The 12,285-nt window shown below is 42.9% G+C and overlaps 1 protein-coding gene across 2 annotated transcripts in view; it reads left to right on the top strand.

The window, feature by feature from the left end:
• Positions 1-12,285, top strand: part of LOC126473168 (ABC transporter G family member 23-like) — a 490,841-nt gene that overhangs the window by 348,823 nt on the left and 129,733 nt on the right. The window lies entirely within an intron of this gene.

Genomic DNA, 12,285 nt, shown 5'->3' with positions numbered 1-12,285 from the left:
TAATGATCTGCAGTCACACCAAGATGGCAGTGGCGCTATATGAGTGTGGGTAAGCGATTAGGACAATGCGACTTTCGTGATCCAAGGCACTGCCCACATAGCACATCCATACCGAAAATTGTCCCGTAAATGGTTAGAACTTTATTTCACGGAATTTTTTTTCAACACGATACAGGAATTCAGCAAAGAGCAAAGAAATCGAAAACAGGGAGCGTCCTGCCGTCCTGTTTATCCAGTGACTGCACATTGTTACCCCGTCTAGGGGTATTTCGCTACCCGCAGGACACATCGATCTTGTGGGCTGCAGCAATTTAAGGAACCAATAAGCTGGTTATATCCCGAGAGGTCACATGGATGTGAACGCTGCCGCAAGAATTCTGTGCTGCAGGCTTTTAAAATTTTGTCGAGCGATGGGATGAGTGTTTTCAGTTTACAAGGGCAGTATACTGAAAAGCAAAATAAACTTCAGGCTGGTACACACGGCTCTGATGTCTCTATCCCAGTTTGCGACTTATTTATTGACTCACCCTCGTACTGTAGGACAGATTGCCCATTAAACCATTTCTTACCAGTGTTGCGTATATGCAACATAAGTTTTCAGTAATTTATTCTTTTCACTAAATGTTAGATTAAATGTGAAATATGAAAAACATAGACAAGTAACATGTGAATGCCTCGTAATGCACTGATGATGAGTTTTGTGTAATAAGTTCATTTTGAATTCATTTTGTGTAGTGAAACATCGTGTTGTGTGTACGCAACAATGGAAAGAACTGGATCAAGTAGGATGCAGAAACTGCGCTGAAATTAAGAGGATTGCTGGCAAATTACAGGAATGGAGGACTGTATCAAACCAGTCTTAGGGTTGACGAACAAATCTGCTTTCCCGAACCCGTGTATTCCAGTACATAGGGAACATCATTGTTATTTCGAGAAAAGCAAGTGGTCCTGTTCTTTCGTCTAAGAAAATTGGCTTACCTCCACGAGATGCATTAGCTCCCTCTTTGTTTAACTTCAGTATAAATATCGTTCTGAAGGGTGCCCCATTGTAGACTGTTAGCATAATGATTAGGTACCCAGATATGCGAGTGGCTGAAATATTTCCTAAGTAATAGAATAATTGTCCTGGATGACGAGTGTTCATGAGAGACAATGGTAACGTCAGGAGTCCCCCAGGGAAGTATGATACGACCGCTGTTGTCCTCTATAAACATAAATGATTTGACAGGTAGGGTGAGCAGCAGTCTGCGACTATTTGCTGTTGTTCCTGTGGTCTACCGAAGGGGAGGGGGGGGGGGGGAGGAGGCAGTATCGTCATCGTTTGACTGTAGGAGCATACAGGATGATTTAGACAGAATCCCTATTTGATACGCTGAACGGCAGCTTGCTCTAAATATAGAAAAATGTAAGGGGACCAACATGAGTAGGGAAAATAATCTCTTAATGTGCGAATACAACATTAATAGTGTGCTGCCTGACACAATCACGTCGATTAAATATCCAGGTGTAACGTTGCAAAGTGAGATGACACGGAACGAGCACGCAAGGGCTATAGTAGAGAAGGCGAATGGTAGACTTGGGTTTACTGGAAAGTGTAGTTCATCTGTAAAGAAGACCGTGTGTAGAACACTAGTTGTTGAGTACTGTTCGTGTGTTTGGGTTCCCCGACAGGGGAGGCAGGCTGCTAGATTTGTTACTGGTGGGTTCGATCATCGCGCGAGTTTTGTCAGTGTGCTTCGAGAACTCAAATAAGAATCCCTTGAGAGAAGTCGACGATCTTTTCGTCTTTTCGTGAAACACTATCGAAAAAAGATAGCGAACCGACATGTGAAGCTGATTTCTGAACAATTCTCTTGCCGCCAACGTTCGTTTCGCATGAAGACCACCTAGATAAAATGAGACAAATTAGGGCTTGTACAGAGGCAAATAGACAGTAGATTTGCTTTCGGAATGAAGACAGACACTGAAGAAATTCATAGGCGGGCTGCTAGATTTGTTACCGGTAGGTTAGATCATCGTGCACGTATTACTGATATGCTTCGTGAACTCAAATGGGAGTCCCTCGAGAGAAGGCGATGTTCTTTTCGCGAAACACTATTGCGAAAATATAGAAAACCGACATTGGAAGCTAACTGCAGAATGAGTCTGCTGCCGCCTCCATACATTTCACACTAAGACCACGAAAATAAGAGAAATTAGGGCCCGAACGGAGACATATAGATAGCAGTTTTTCCCTCACTATATTCGCGAGTGGAAGAGGAGAGGGAATTAGCACTGATAAAAGGTACCCTCCCCCATGTACCTTACGTTGCCTTGGGGAATGTGTGTGTACATTTAGATATAGTGGGATTAAAAGTTTCATCCATGCTGATTATCATATGAACTATTGCGGATGAGAAGAAGTTTCAGACAACAGAGGAAAATTTGCTTCTCCAAAATCTGATAGGAACCAGTTCAAGCTGAACCCACTGAAAAGACAGACATGCTTTTTCTATCTGAGGGATAGAGAGAAAGACAAAGAAGAGTCTAAACCTCTCCTGGGACGGGGAACCACCGAACACTGCGCAACGCTAAAGTACCTAAGAGCGACATTACATCGCACCTTGTCTTTCAACAGCACTGTCTGGACGTCAAGCCAATCAAAACTTTCTTTGTATAATTCTACAGCTGAATAACTCTACACTGTATGATACAGATCCCACCACATCAAGGCAGTGCTATAAGTGAGGTACTCAGCACCAACACAGGCTGTCTTCAGTCCTTTCTTCTGCAGACATTTTACTGTCTTGCTGGCAATGTGAATGTCAGGATGAGCAGATGTCAATCGATTCCTTACAGTTTCACTTACTGCCTGTATGGTCTACCGAGGAAGACGTAACAGAAACTATTATTACTGCCCGTGAGGTTACCAAATTCTGTCCTGCATTGATCTAAGATTTTCAGTATTTATATTTTGCCCTTCGTTATGATTTTGATATTAGAATAGTATGTTGTTTGAGAGTGTCACGACGAATAATTAAATATAAAGGACGTAGTTCTGAAGTTCGTAACTCAGAAGCGTTTCGACTTCATATTAATTTTGTATCAGTTCGCTCCTGCCTTTTGCAAACTTTGCCATTTCATCTGACTGCATCGACTGCATTCCAATTTCCTCACCGACTTGCAACTTACCAGGCAGCACACTACTGCTAGTTAGATATTCTGACAACGAACACTGAGAAACTAAGCGCTTGTCACTTCCTCTATACTTTGCCCCCTCCCCCACTTTGTATGGATCTCCTTCTGGAAAGCCATTGATCTCTCCCGTTTCTTCTGCTCCCAAAGTAGCAGTAGCGATATGCGTAACATGTCAGTGACCTGCACGACTTTCTCTCCCAGGGTACTTCCTTTCACAGCGTTTGCATGTCTTTGGCTCTCGCGCCCACCGATCGAACGGATCTGCGTCACTGACGGGACGACACGTACCCGAATAATTCAGAAACAGTTGTCCGTGATGCAGCTGTTCTCTGCTTCCGGCTTTCAACGAAGAGGATTACAGTTTTGCGTAACTTGGTCGTCGCTGTCTAGGCAGTAATTACCCACACGGAAGTCAACGAACTGCTACACCGAACGATAAAAGGAGAGCCGTGACGTCCAGGCTCATCCCATGGCTGTAGAGACTACTGACTTCCAAATAAACACACTTCACCTCTTCCGAACATTGTGCGTGTGTGCGCTCGCGCTTATATATTCACTATCTCGAAGTTAAAACTAAAGACAAAGTAGAGCGCACAGAGATGAATTTTAGAAGAACCCCAGCTTGAAATATCCTGTCATAACGATGGTAACTGCTTTCAGTTTCCTCTGACTGGTTTCTATTGCTGTGCCTATTCAGCTATAACTGTTACATGACACGCGAGGCAATAATGACCCTACGATTTATCTTAGAATACAACCTAAAGAAAGACAAACCTACGTTCATAGCATCTGTTGACTTAGAGAAAGATTTTGACAATGTTGAGTGCAATACTCTCTTTGAAATTCTGATGGCAGTATGGTCAAAAATTCAGGCAGCGAAAGGCTATTTTCAACTGTACAGAAACCAGACGGTAATTATTAGATTCGAGAGGCATAAAGAGGCAAAAAAGACTGAGAAGGGAGGAGGCAAGTTGTAGCCTATCCTCGATGTTTCCAGAATAAGATTTTCACTCTGCAGCGGGGTGTGCGCTGATATGAAACTTCCTGGCGGCTTACAACTGTGTGCCAGACCGAGACTCGAACTCGGGACCTTTGCCTTTCGCTGGCAAGTGCTCCACCAGGTTTGCAGAAGAGCTTCTGTGAAGTTTGGAGGGTAGGAGACGAAGTACTGGCAGAATTGAAGCTGTGAGGACGGATCGTGAGTCGTTCTTGGGTAGCTCAGATGGTAGTATCCTCGATGTTATTCGATCTGTACACTAAGCAAGCAGTAAAGGAAACCAAAGAAAAATTTAAAGAAGGAATCAAAGTTCAGGGAGACAATATAAAAACTTAGAGATTTGTCTCTCTTATTATAATGACTTGGAAGTGCAGTTGAACTTCATGGACAGTATGTTGAAAGATGGATATACAATGAACATCGACAAAAGCAAAACAGGGATAATAGAATGTAGTTGAATTAAATCAGTTGAAGCTGAGGGAACTAGATTACAAAACTATACACTTAAAGCAGTAGATGAGTTTTAATATTTGGGCAGTAAAATAACGGATGATGGCCGACGATATAAAATGTAGACTCGCAATGGTAAGAAAAGTGTTTCTGAAGAAGAGAAATTTGTTAGCATCGAATATAGATTTAAGTGTCAGTCTTTTATGAAAGTATTTGTGTGTACTGCAGCCATGTATGGAAATGAAACACAGACGATAAACGTTTAGACAAAAAGTGAACAAAAGTTTTTTTTTAAATGTGTTGCTTCAGAAGAATGCTGAAGATTAGATAGGTAGATCACGTAGCTAATGAGGAGATACTGAATAGAATTGGTGAGAAAAGAAATTTGTGGCACAACTTGACTAGAAGAAGGGATCTGTTGCTAGGGCACACTCTGAGACCAATTTAATATTGGAGGGAAGTGTGAGGGGTAAAAATCGTTAAGGGAGGCCAAGAGATGACTACACTAAGCAGTTTGAGAAGGATGTAAGTTGCAGTAGTTATTCGGAGATGAAGATGGTCGCACAGGACAGAGTAGCACGGAGAACTGCACCAAACTAGTCTTCGGACTAAATACCACAACAATAACATGAAAAGTTAATACTACTCCAGCCCAGCTATGCGTCCTATTCCACAGGGGCCTACAAGCAAGCAAACGTCTAATTGTTTCACCGAGGTTGCAGAGACAAATCACAAATACCACACACACAAAATCAATACAAATAAGTTATTCACACAAGTAGATAAATTGTTTAATAATATTTTAGAGTAAGTGTTGATGTGATAATAAACGTCTTTGGGAATGTGGGTAGACAGCAGGGGTGCCACCTTTCGGGGTACAAAAATCGGGACAATTGCTTGAAAAGAGGGGGGGGGGGGGGGCGGTTTATGGACCATAGAGTGCTGGAAAACAAATAATGTGGTATTTTATTTTATTATTATTACATAAATATATTTATTTATTATTTTTCCATGAATATTCGCTTTCAACAATGTGGCGTCATTTTTGTAGGTACTAACAAACTCCAAACATGTTATGTCCATATTAAGCGAAATTTGCAACTCTGCTCTTATTAAGTCCACAGAGTAACGGTTACGGATATTTGTCCATTTCATGGTCATTAAAGGAAAAACGCGTTCTAGATATGCATTTGAGGGCGGCATACTCAAAGCATCAAAGCACATGATACAATATCAAATAACTTATGATCTTTTGCGGTTTTAAACATTTGTTCCCATTTTCTATGTACACTTTGATTCTGATCGCTGTGAGTCAATATTTTCTGTAGTCTTCAAATAGTTCATCGGTTGAAAATCCTTCATCTGAATCGAATCCTAAGACAGAAGCAGCATCACAAAGTTCTGTAAACGCAACTCACCTGTGAGGGACACTGGTTCCAGCTTCTTAAAGGATTTGATTCATTAAAATCAAAGTGGCTCTGGAGATAAGCAAGTGCATTTTGATGAAATAATTTAAAATCTAAAACAGATGCTTCATAAGCTTTCTGATCAGAACGGTTTCATGCAAGATGTAAATGCGCCCCAGAAAACTTTTCATCAGTTCTTGTCTGCAGTCCTTCTGCCACAGTCTCTAAAATTCTCCTCAATTGGGTCGAAGTGGTTGTGTCGTGCAACGCCAAGTTTTTGAGACATTGTGCATACATTGGCACAAAAATCTAAGTATAAAGGCGTCTTATCAATATATGCGATTCCACGTTGCTTTCATCGTCTGTTGTAATGGATACTAGTGTCTTAATGGATTTAGGACATTCATTACCAATCGATATGAAATAGGAAATTATTGCTGGGTAAACTTTCAAAATCTTTTGTATACCTGTATCCAAAGAAAGTAACCTTGTAGTCACATGTTTGTTTGGCTCCGTCCACTCCAATTGCACAAAGGCTACAAACTTCTTCTAATGTTCCCTTCATAAGGCGGAAAACGAGAAAATACTGAAAATTTTGAAAACCACAGATTCCACATCGAGTTCCTACTGGTTCTTAGCGTGTTTGAATGTGTTATTCAAAACATGTATTTGGATTTTTATCCACCAGCATGGTATATGCAGATCTATTTTTTCCAAATTTTGCGTTTGTATTGTCTGCACTGAATGGCGAGACACATGCGATATCAAAATCAAACTTTGAAAGCGTGCTACAGTAGCATCGCTTGTAGCATCAGCCATTTCGAATGGACCCTAAAAAAAAAATCTAATAATTTTGTTTGACATCCGGCTTAATGGGAAAAATATTGAATACAAATAGGATAGAACATGTAACACTCCAGCCTCAGTTGCAAATAGAAACCAAAATTTACCCAGGTTTCAGCCAAAATAATTTGGCTTTCTTCAGAAGCTACTAAACTATTGCAAGCCAAAGTTTGGCCATGGCAGGTATAAAACTGTAGCAGCGTAGTTCAAATGGTTGAAATGGCTCTGAGCACGATGGGGCTTAACATCTGTGGTCATCAGTCCCCTAGAACTTAGAACTACTTAAACCTAACTAACCTAAGGACATCACACACATGCATGCCCGAGGCAGGATTCGAACCTGCGACCGTAGCAGTCCCGCGGTTCCGGACTGAGCGCCTAGAACCGCTAGACCACCGCGGCCGGCGGCAGCGTAGTAACTAGTCATAATCTACATTACTTGGGCTGAAGAGAAACAGCCCAAGTAATGTAGATTATGACTAGTTACTACTGTGCTACAGTTTTTTAAATAAAAATTACATACAACCCTTGTACTTAAATGGTCATTTATAGCACATGTGTAATTTTAATCTGCTGGGCTAGTGCCAGAGAATTATATTAGGGAATTTGTTTTGACCGCACAGATGCGTTTTTAGATGCTCCCCACGTCGGATGGCTGCTGCGATATCTTTGGTGCCGATGCTTCGTTGTCTCTCCAAAAATCGTATGGAACGACTCCAGAACTGCGACGTCTGCTCTGAAGAGTCACACTGTCGAACTGCACACACAGAAAAAAAAAACCAACTTTGAGTGCTCCGCCGTAAAACGTGTCAAGACAAACCAGACCGATGATCATGGAAAACGCCACTCACAAGGAAGCCCTCGAGCGCGAGGACGCAAAAGGACTGTTTACGGCATTCGACGCCCCCTACATTGTCTACCATGCAACCACAACATTGGCTGCTAAATGGAGGTATCCATTGGTGAGCACAGCATGAGGCTACGGAGCGTAGTTGAACTGCTTAGCCGAAGAGTACTAATATAATTACTACAGTATTAGTGATATTCATACAAAGCAGAGCAATGGTTACGATAAATGAAGTAAACAACAGTTGCCGAAGTTGACTTCCGCCAGAAAGCAACCCAATGAATTTCGTAGAGTGAGAAAGAAGTGGCAGATAAAATATTAGCATCACGAGTCAGTGGAATGTGTGACGTTGTATACTCTCGACTGTGTGGACAATGTATATGAGGAGTAAAATGATGATCATACATGCAAGTGATTCTGAAACAGGTGTCGAGCCATGTAGTTCATCATCCTGGTCATACAGGGAGCCACAAATCCCGTCTCTAGTGAAACGTAGTAAAAACCAGTCGTTGTCCAAGGAGCAGTTACTAAATAAAACTACGTGCATGGAAGATCATCATCAGAATAATAGTAAAAAACAAATTATGAACAGATTTCGTATAAGTCCGCAGAAATATTACGTTGTAGTGCATAATAAAAGCTACGGATATTCAAGGGAGGACAAGGTGCACTTGTTACAAAAACAGGTATTTGCACATGTCAAGAGTGCTCGATGCAATTTACAGGATGTACACGATAGCGACTTATTACGTTATGCACAACAAACTGCGCGCGACATAGACTACAGCGATTACAAAGGAAGCAGCAGTTGGCCGCATAACTTCGAACAGTACTACAGATTTGGAAGTCTTAAGATAACAAAATTTCAAACAAAGCGTCAACTTGATGATGCACAACAAACTGTGGAATCGGCCAGGAAATTTTTAGATGAGATAAACAAACTTCTCCCATCGTTCAGTAAGGATTTTGTTTTCAAGCCAGACCAATCTGGATTTGAAGAATGCGTGTATATGATAGGAACCCTGGAAATCAGAGGTACCAAGAGAGCTGTGTCAAGATCAAGTAATATCAGTGCTTTAACGCATTCTTATACACTTATGTGAAGTGTTAATCTGGGTTATAAATTGACTGGAAACTTATTTATTGTGCTGCGAGAAGTTGTAGGTGCTCTGTCCCCTACGTTTCTTTCTCGTCTACGTGATCTCTCAACGGCGGTAGGGAATATTTACTTTACAGCGTGTAAGAGTGGAAAAATGGACGTAAGGGAACTACAACTATGGCATGAGCACTGCTTTTGGCCAATAGCTGGTCAAAATAACTTGCTTTTTCTTAATTCGTGGCCTGTGTATAAAAAGCATACTCTCTTAGAGCAAAATATCCCTCCTGAATATTCACAAACGCTTGTGCAAAGTCTGTGGAGTAACTGCTGTCGACAGAAGTACACTTAGTCGCTGGACACGTAACGTGACGTCATCAGAAAGCGGTTCGTCGGAGCTCGACGATTTGCAGCGGCCGGGGAGACCATCCATGGCTGTCACACCTGAGATGTTGCAGCGAGCTGATGTCCTTCGTGACGACAGACACATTACAACTCTGCAGTTGGCGCTGCATCTGTCAATCAGCGAAGGATGCGTGGATGCCATTAGCCGCACTCTTGGATATTCAAAAGTGTGTGCACGATGAGTCCCGCGGTGTCTAACGGTGGATCACAAATCGCACAGTTGCAACGTTCTTAAGCTGAGGAGGAGGCATTCTTGTCCCGGATTGTGACAGGTAATAAAGCTTGGGTTCACCATTTTGAGTCCAAAACAAAACGACAGTCGATGGAACGGCGCCATTCGCACTCCCCACAGGAGAAAAAATTCAAAGCAACTGCTACTGCCGCTACGGTTATGGTCACCGTGTTCTGTGACTGTGAAGGTGCGATTCTCATTGATGTGATGCCAAGAGGCGGTACCATTAATTCAGAAGCATATGTTAACACATTAACAAAACTCAAGCGCTTCCGGCCACTTCGGCGCCACAACAACCCAGAAGATGTTTTGCTACAACTCGATAACGCTCGGGCCTACACATGCCTGAGGAATTCTGAACACACCGCAAAACTGGGTCGGGACAGTGCTACCCCATCCACCCTACAGCCCTGACCTAGCCCCGACGGATTTCCACTTGTTTGGGCCATTAAGGGATGCCATTCATGGAAGACATTTTAAGGTCTGTTGTAACCGCGACCGCAACGGAATGTGTGACACTGCAGTTTGTACCACCTGGAACCACTGATCAAATTCAGCTTCGGATGTTTGTTTTTTTACGTGCCTATAAATCATATTGCACTGTCTGCCAATACGCCTTAAAGAGTAGCCAGTTCCACGATAAGCTCCACGACAGACTGTTTCGCATTCGGCTGCATGCCGTCACATATAATCAGGTCTCATCACCCCGTTACTCCAATATCTGCATTCTTTAAGAGTGGATATCTAGGTGAACGTCTTGCGCAGTTTGTAACTCCCAAAAAGTTCGCCTTCGATCTTGCTGTTGCGAACCTTTGTGATCACTGTGGCGCGCTATTTTTAATTCGGTGTTCACGGTGCATCTTAATGGTTTGTTTTGAACATTTATTGAATGTCGATGATGCCCACTTAGTGAAGTGTATTACATAAATCTCTCCCGGACACTCATTTTCTGACGCCTTCCTCATGCACATGGTATATCATAAGCAGCTAACATTTTTCATGTCATAATTGTTAACACAACACTTTCAAATGGGCCTTACTACAGATTGAACTTGCGACTTCTCACCCAAGGGGTTCTTTGTCAGCACAGCCTTGGACAGCTGACTGACACATTCCTACACTGCTGGACATTAAAATTGCTACACCACGAAGGTGACGTGCTACAGACGCGAAATTTAACCGACGGGAAGACGATGCTGTGATATGCAAATGATTACCTTTTCAGAGCATTCACACAAGGTTGGCGCCGGTGGCGACACCTACAACGTGCTGACATGAGGAAAGTTCCAACCGATTTCTCATACACAAACAGCAGTTGACTGGCGTTGCCTGGTGAAACGTTGTTGTGATGCCTCGTGTGAGGAGGAGAAATGCGTACCATCACGTTTCAGACTTTGATAAAGGTCGGATTGTAGACTATCGCGATTACACTTTATCGTATCGCGACATTGCTGCTCGCGTTGGTCGAGATCCAATGACTGTTACCAGAATATGGAATCGGTGGGTTCAGGAGAGTAATACGGAATGCCGTGCTGGATCCCAACGGCCTCGTATCACTAGCAGTCGAGATGACAGGCATCTTATCCGCATGGCTGTAACGAATCGTGCAGCCACGTCTCGATCCCTGAGTCAACAAATGGGGACGTTTGCAAGACAACAACCATCTGCACGAACAGTTCGACGACGTTTGCAGCAGCATGGACTATCAGCTCGGAGACCATGGCTGTGGTTACCCCTGACGCTGCATCACAGACAGGAGCGCCTGCGATGGTGTACTCAACGACGAACCTGGGTGCACGAATGGCATTTTTTCGGATGAATGCACGTTCTGTTTACAGCATCATGATGGTCGCATCCGTGTTTGGCGACATCGCGGTGAACGCACATTGGAAGCGTGTAATCGTCATCGCCATACTGGCGTATCACCCGGCGTCATGGTATGGCGTGCCACTGGTTACACGTCTCGGTTACCTCTTGTTCGCATTGACGGCACTTTGAACAGTGGACGTTACATTTCACATGTGTTACGACCCGTGGGTCTACCCCTCATTCGATCCTTGCGATACCCTACATTTCAGCAGGATAATGCACGACCGCATGATGCAGGTCCTGTACGGGCATTTCTGTATACAGAAAATGTTCGACTGCTGGCCTGGCCAGCACACTCTCCAGATCTCTCACCAATTGAAAACGTCTGGTCAGTGGTGGCCGAGCAACTGGCTCGTCAGAATACACCAGTCACTACTCTGTGCTAGCATTTTGAAGCTGCATGGGCAGCTGTACCTGTACACGCCATCCAAGCTCTGTTTGACTCAATGCCCAGGCGTATCGAGGCCGTTATTACGGCCAGAGGTGATTGTTCTGGGTACTGGTTTCTCAGGATCTATGCGCCCAAATTGCGTGAAAATGTAATCAGATGTCAGTTCTAGTATAATATATTTGTCCAATGAATACCCGTTTATCATCTGCATTTCTTCTTGGTGTAGGAATTTTAATGACCAGTTGTGTATTACACAGCTCTCCCATTTATTCGTACTTCTAAAACAATATTTGACGCTCTGCCCGTCGATTTAATACCAAACATGACTGCATCTAACCATGCAATACTATTTAGTATACCAACGACGGTAATTCATTGTATTTGTCTCGGCACCATAACAGAGATCAGAGATTATTTTCGAATCTAAATTTCACTCATATATCTAATTCTGTATATTCCGGTATGGTCTGTGGCATAGCTGAATGATTCCAGTTTGCCACCGACTGTATTTGACACGTTCTGGGTATCTAGTAGTTTCAAAAGGTTTTTTGTCGTCTGCTACAACGAATCTT

This window comes from Schistocerca serialis, chromosome 4, assembly GCF_023864345.2.
Source record: "Schistocerca serialis cubense isolate TAMUIC-IGC-003099 chromosome 4, iqSchSeri2.2, whole genome shotgun sequence".
Lineage (NCBI taxonomy): Eukaryota > Metazoa > Arthropoda > Insecta > Orthoptera > Acrididae > Schistocerca > Schistocerca serialis.
Note: the sequence above shows the minus strand (reverse complement) of the source record. Positions and strands in the feature narration are given on the sequence as shown.